This window comes from Ceratotherium simum, chromosome 2, assembly GCF_057802395.1.
Source record: "Ceratotherium simum simum isolate JZ-2026a chromosome 2, ASM5780239v1, whole genome shotgun sequence".
Taxonomy (NCBI): Eukaryota; Metazoa; Chordata; class Mammalia; order Perissodactyla; family Rhinocerotidae; genus Ceratotherium; species Ceratotherium simum.
Window position 1 is genome coordinate 336,272 of NC_141901.1, and position 7,436 is coordinate 343,707.

The window sequence follows — 7,436 nt, forward strand, 5'->3', positions numbered from 1 at the left end:
TCCGGAGCTTCAGTATGCATCCTCCTTGTTCTCACAGGTACCAAATAGAAGGTCAGATTTACCGGATCAGCAAATACCCTCAGGGCAAACCTTCAGTCTCTGTCTCTGGGGTTTCCATATTTTCCCTTCAATTCAGCCTAGTTGTTTCATTCTCTCTTACTAACTCTCTAGTTAGCTCTTGTTTTTTAGGAAAAATTTTTAATGTCTTATCTATCACTTTTACTTGTTTTCAATGGTAGAGTTTGTCCAAATAACCTAGTCCACCATTCCCAGAGATTGGGATTCCCACTGAATGGTTGAGGGGGTGGGCATGACAGAATTTTTCAGGGTGATGGAAATATTTTACATCTGATTGGAGTGGTGGTTACATGAGTATGTACATTTGTCAAAGTTCATCAAACTGTACACTTAAAAGGGGAACATTTTACTCTATGCAAATTATAACTAAAAAAAGTTGATTTAAAAAGTAAGAAAAAAATATCTCTTCCTCCTGGTGAAGAATGGATTATAGAGTGCAAAAGGCCCTGCACAGGACCTTGACAGAAAGAAGAAAGATGAGGCATGCTCCCTGGCCCAGCCATCTGTGAGTCTGGAGTCTGATTACAGGCAGGAGGTAACAGCCCCTCGTTTATAAACGCAGCGTCAATGAGTTTGTACGACTGTTAAGATGGGTCAGTTGGTAGCATGTGGGGTGGAATTGTTTATCAGAATAAATCCAAAGCTAAATAGAAATAAATGGGTCTGAGGAACTAGAGATGGTAGGATAACCCCAGAGATGCATCTTAGAGAAAGCAGCCTTGTCTGACGAGAAGAGAAGAGCCCAGGATGCCTTGACCCTGATGCTCTTGTGGGCAGACTTTGATGGAAGGGCAGGGAGGGAGAGAGACAGAAGTGAAGATGGTGGCAGGTTCAGGGAGGGGGTGGCATGGCTTAGAGAACAGAGTGGGTCCCCGTGCATCTTCAGGTGCAGAAAAGGGTGTCTGAGCACAGGGGCAGGAGCCCTCCAAGGACAGGAAGGGTGCCAACCCCACTCCTGCTGGACCCAGCAGGGGACTGGAGGCACAGCTATACTTCCAGGTCTGTTCCTCCCCATCAGCTTGGTTCTCTGGCTCCTTTTGTGGGATCTTGGGGGCCCCTGCCCATGGGGCCACAAAGAAGGGTAAGACACAGGCCCTCTATCAGTGATAGCTGTGTGGCTTCTGACAAGTTATTTAATCTGAGTCTCAGTTTCCTTATATTTAAAGTGGGGATAAAAATTAAAATGAGGCAATAAATTAAGGTTCTTAATATATTGCCTGTCACATATTAGTCATTTAATGCATGGAAATTATTATTATTATATTATTAGGGAGACAAGATTAATACAAGGGAAACAAATGAGAGACCAACTTAGCACAGGATATAATTAAGGATATTTTTAGGTGGTCTAGCCCAGACCAGCCTTCAGGCTCCGAAGTGGGGCTGAGTGCCTTCATCATTCCAGCAGTAGTGACTGTCTTAGGGACCCACTCTGGATCCTTCCTCCTCATAGCACTACCGCTATCGTGATATACTTAGATTTATGTATGTGTTTATTTTATGTTTTCCCAGCTCTACTGAGGTATGACTGACAAATAAAACTGGTATGTGTTTACGTTGTACAACGTGAATTTTTTTAAGTTGTTTGTTTTCCGTGCCTCCACTGGACTGAGCCCCCCAGGGGGCAGGCCCCACGTCTGTCTTGCTCACAGCCGTGTCCTCGGAGCCCAGCATGATGCCAGCCACAGGGTCGGTGCTCGGAGAACATTTGTCGGACAGACGCCAGGCCTGTGTGGGGGCTGGGGTGTGCTGTGAGCCCTCATGGAGCTTCTAGTCTCAAGGGGAAGCCAGGGTAATTTGAATAATTCGTCTGAGGGCAGTTTCCCGATCTCTGTGAGAGCAGAAGGTATCAGGCAAGGGGGCTGAGGTGACAGGGACAGGGCGGTGGAGGAAGACGACAGGGCTGGCACGGGAGTCCTGACAGGAAGATGGGTGTAGGGGTTGGGGGGAAGCAAGAGAAAGGGCCCAAGGCCGGGCTTGAAGCGGGAGCCGGGCCAGGTGGCGGGGTGAAGCGCAGAGAGGGTGGCTGCCACGTGGGCAGCTTCGGGCTCCGAGCCACCGCCACCGCCAGCTCTGGGTCCCGCGACTGGCCCGCGGCCCCGCAGGGCCTGACGGGGAGCAGGGCGCGGGAGCCAGCGGCCGCACCACTCAGACCCACAGCGCGGCGGCGCCGCAGTTTCGTGCCCTCGCGAGAGGAGAGGCGGCAGAGGCGGGCGGAGCGCGGACGGAGAGTCACGTGAGCGGCGGGAGGGCGAGACGCAGCAGAAGGGGGAGGCGGGGGTGGGGGGAGGGAGGGAAAGCGTCTCCTGTCTACAAGAAGCCGAGTGACAGCCGCGGGGACCAAATCATCCAGATCTCCCCGCCCTCGCCTCAGCGGGAGGGCTCGGCACACACGGGGCTCCGGAGGTAGCCCCTCTGCCCACTCCTCCCCAGACTTCCTCATCCCCATCTTTCTTCCTCCCTGCAGAGCAAACAGGAGGAGGGTGGCTGCCTGCCCAGAGAGCTGCTGCGTTCAGAAGGAAGGCAGATGCGTAATGCTTATGGTGTCACAGCGCTAATGACAACACGCTACTTACCCAGCACCTGTCTCCAACGAGCCCAAGCTCTCTGCAAACCCAAATTCCACTTAAGGTGGGAGGGGGCTTCTCTGTCCCCAGTAAGGATCGGAATATAAGAAAGGAGCTCGAATTCCAGCATGAGAGAGGCAAGGTGGATGGAAGGAAGAACTTCCCGACAAGGTCATTTCAGCCTGAAGTGCTAGGCTAACAAAGATGAGCGGATGGTGGGGTGGTGAGTTCCTTTCTGGGGGTCTCTAGAGCCACCACTGTCCCGGGGTGCCTTCCCCCCACGCCCCACACCACTGTGCTAACTCCACAGCCTCTCATTGAGCCCTGGCCCATGGAGCAGACAGACAGGGCCGCCAGCCACCTTTCAAAACATGTTTTGCCTTTTTGCCTTCATTCTGTGGCTTGGCTCAGCTGGGCCTGAAAATTCGCCACACCTGGGGTGGGCCAAGATGGGCCGCTCTGTCGCTAGCATCACTGTTTCCATCCTGAAAGCCCTGCTCTGTCCTCAGAACAGCCTTACAGGGTGGGACAGCAGCCTGGAGGCCCTCAGGGTAGCAAGGGGCAGCTCCCAGGGCTGCGTGGCGGGAGGTCAGGTGGCGGTGGGGGAGCGGCTGGGGTCTTGCCACACAGCCCATAGGCCCACCCCCAGAGTGCCTCCCGACACAGGGCATCCAGGATGGTGATCAAGACCTGGCTGGGTGCCCACATTAGCTCACTGCAGAGAGGTGACTGGATCGAAGGGGCAACATTTGTGCCCAGGAAATTACTTCCCAGCTCGCAGCCGTCGGCCTGGAGCTCCTTTGGCCAAATCCTCTGCTGATGGATGCCAAGGCCAGCATAAACACTATGAAGGAAACACAGTGTCTCTGGGCGAGGACACTTCATAACACTGCTCGGGATCCTTCCACAATGCTGTTTCATGAGCCACAGCCATAAAAAGTATTTATCCTTTAATGTGTATCCTTGGGGTCAGACAGACAGTCGTTATGGGTCTTGGTGCCTGGATTGTCCTATGTGTATAGTGCCTGTTTTAGACTTGTGTTAGCTCTCAGAGTAGAAGACAAGTCCCTTTGCTTGTTCCATGGAGCACTTCAAATAGGCCCCTAGGCCCCCTGCACCCTCCCTGGACACTGACTGTGGAGGGAGAACTGGGAGGAAGCCAAGCACAGCCCACTTTCCCACACTATTGGCTGGGAGAGTCCCTTCTCACAGTGCTCTTGGGAAATGCCAGTCTGGTGGGGAGAGACAGCCTCTGTCTGGGGGAACATTCAACCTGGTAGGCTAAGGGCGGAGCCACGCCATATGAAGGGTGCATGTAGGAGACCCAAGAACAAGCCACAGGCAAGTCAATGTGAGCAGAAGGCAGGGGGAGTGTAGGAGCAGAGGGGCTGCAGTGATTGCTCAGGTGGGCAGCCTTCCCTGGAGGAGCAGTGCTTCGATGCAATTTCCAGGGCAGGATGGTGGCTCCCCTCTATGGAGAACCAAGCCTGGGCATGGGGTGGGCATGACAGTTACAAAAGGGTGTCTCTCTCTCCCTCTGCCTGATTCAGCCTACTGCCCTGTGTCACCAGCCCCAGGGGGCAACAGAAGCCCCAGGTGGTTAGTGGGAGTTCGTATGCGCATTGCTTATGACATCCCAGAGTAGCACCTCAGAATCCAGCAAGCTGAGACAGGAGAAAACTGGAGGCTAAGAACAATTCCTGAATTTAGCCTTTGCCTCTGGCTGTCCTTTGCCTTTGGTAGGCGGAGTCAGGAGGCTCACAGACTCAGAAGGGAGCAGGGGGTGGGCAGGCACATGGCTCGGCCCCTGAGAGGTGATCTGGCTCTGAATAAGGCCAGAGCTGTGCATGGGAGGTTAGAAGGAGGGGGCCCAGGAGGCAGAAAGGGAGATGGGGCACCACTCCCTGAGCTGCAGGCCAACCAAGTCATTTTTCTAGACTGGGCAAGCAGAGCAGAATAAAGAAGAAATTAAAAAAGGGGGCTAAGTCTTCTGAGGGTATGAGAGGAGTGGGCGAGCATCGGTGTCACATGCTGGAAAAGAGATGACAGCTCTGTCATTTCAGTAAAAGCCATAGACCAGGCCTCAGGAGACCAGGGTTCCAACCCAGCCTGACACCAGGAGTAGTGTGCACGGGAACCAAGTTATATCATGTTTTATTAACTCACACCCCGCCACACACACTCACTGTGGATCGCTGTTCACTCTGCAAGCATTATCAGTACAGTGTGGGCAGCATTGAGCTGGGACCATATCCTAGCCATGATACTAGTGACTGTACCATACTCTCTACAGTGGGGATGGTAATAACAGCACCTACTCCTGGGGTGTTAGGAGGATTCAATAAGCTAATGCAAAGTACACACATGGCACCTGTTGAGCTCTTGGTGTGTGTTAGCCATTCTGATCCTTATTACTTTTCTGCCAAGTCCTTTGCCAGGATCTGGGTTCTGCCTGGGAGACCCTCCATCACGCAGAGGAGGCAGCTGAGGAATGAGCAGTAGCAGAGCTGTGGTCTGGGGGGCAGAGGCCAGAGCAAGCTCACTCTGCCTGTGCAAATCAGGGTAACATTCAACTGGGGCCTTGCGGGGCGAATAGGTGTTCCCCAAGTGGAGACTAAGGGAGGAATGACATCTGAACCCGGATTGGGCAGAGGCCTAGAGACAGGAAAAGATGATCTCAGGGATCCGGTTCTCGGGTTCTGCAGGAACACGGAAGGAAGTGACAACGGCAGGAAAGTGGGTCAGGTGGCAGGGCCTCAAGTGTCCTGCTAAGGCATTTGAATTTTGTTCTGTAAAAAACTGAGACACATTGGAGAATTGTAAGTAAGGGAATTGGATGAGCAGGTTGGTCTTTTGGGAAATAATGCACTTGGTGGGTCATGGAAAATAGTTTAGAAAGCGAGAAGGCTGCAGAAACACACAGGAGGATTTTACAGTAACTCGGGCAAACACAAAAGAGGAGAAACTATTCTAGTGCTTCTGGGCTCGCAGTCAGAGTGCACAGGGGCCAGGGGCAGGAAGCTGAACACCCACTGGGTGTTGGAACTCTGCGGGGCCCCAGGGCTTCAGATGGGGATCAGCTTTGGCACAGGCCCCTGGGGAGCTGGTAGACCAGGCAGACAGGAGAACAGCAGAGGGCAGGGAAGTGGCTCAGGTCCTGGGTTGGACACACACTGGGGGATGGCTAGAGCACCTGGACAGAGTGGTCATTGCTACCGGGGTTGAAGAGGAAAGCACTGTCAGGGGAGCATCCTGGAGGACGTAACACCTGGGGGAGGAGGGCTTTCTAGAGAGAAGGAGCGGTGAGCAAAGACGTGGAGATGTGCAATAGCTTGGAGTATTCTGGTTGGGGTTTAGAGTTTGAGAAATGGTGCTGGAGAGGTAAACAGGGGTCAGAGCATGGAGCTTGGGCTACATTCTGCAGGTTTATCATTCTCAGGCGAAGGTGTGGATGCAAATCACTCATGGTGACAGCCTTAAGAATACAGCCTACTTGAATCGGCACCTCTAAGGGTAGGGTCTTGGGTGTTTTTTTTTTTTTTCGTGAGGAAGATCAGCCCTGAGCTAACATCCATGGCAATCCTCCTCTTTTTGCTGAGGAAGATTGGCTCTGAGCTAACATCTATTGCCAATCCTCCTCCTTTTTTTCCCCAAAGCCCCAGGAGATAGTTGTATGTTATAGTTGCACATCCTTCTAGTTGCCGTATGTGGGACGTGGCCTCAGCATGGCTGGAGAAGCGGTGCGTAGGTGCGTGCCGGGGATCCAAACCCAGGCCGCCAGTAGCAGAGAGCGTGCATTTAACCGCTAAGTCACAGGGCCGGCCCTCTCGGGCATTTTTAAGAGCTCTCAGGTGAATCTGACCTGCACTGTAGGCTAAGAACCATGGTCATGGGGACAGGGAGCCACTGAAAGGTGACCTGGTCAGATCCACGTCTTAGGAAGAGGCAGGTGGGGGGGGGGGTGGCCAAGGCAGTATGACCCATAAGGAAACTACAGTAGTGGTTCAGTACGTGGCAGGAAAGAGGGGGGAAGCCACAAAAGTCATTAAGGAAACAGAACTGACAGAACTTAGGGAGTCCACATGGGAGGTAAGAAAGAGAGGAGTTGAGAATAACTCTCTATTTTAGGAATGAGAAACTGAGGCCTAGGTCAGTGGTTCTCAACAGTTTCCTGTGTGAGGATTTCTTTTCAACATCAGAAAAAAAAAAAAGAGATTATAGTTAAATTTGCATGAATAGGAAGCACCTAATGACATCCAGCTATGTGGACTTAGAGAGGGTTTTAAAGAATTTGCATTTTACGATCTGTACACCGAAAACTATAAAACATTTCTGAAAGAAATTGAAGAAGACACAAAGAAATGGAAAGATATTCCGTGCTCTTGGATTGGAAGAATTAACATAGTTAAGATGTCCATACTTCCTAAAGCCATCTATAGATTCAATGCAATCCCTATCAAAGTTCCAACAACATTTTTCACAGAAATAGAACAAAGAATCCTAAAATTTATATGGAACAACAAAAGACCCCGAATAGCTAAAGGAATCCTGAGAAAAAAGAACAAAGCTGGAGGTATCACACTCCCTGATTTCAAAATATACTACAAAGCTATAGTAACCAAAACAGCATGGTACTGGCACAAAAACAGACACACAGATCAATGGAATAGAATCGAAAGCCCAGAAATAAACCCACACATCTATGGACAGCTAATCTTTGACAAAGGAGCCAAGAACATACAATGGGGAAAAGAAAGTCTCTTCAACAAATGGTGTTGGGAAAACTAGATA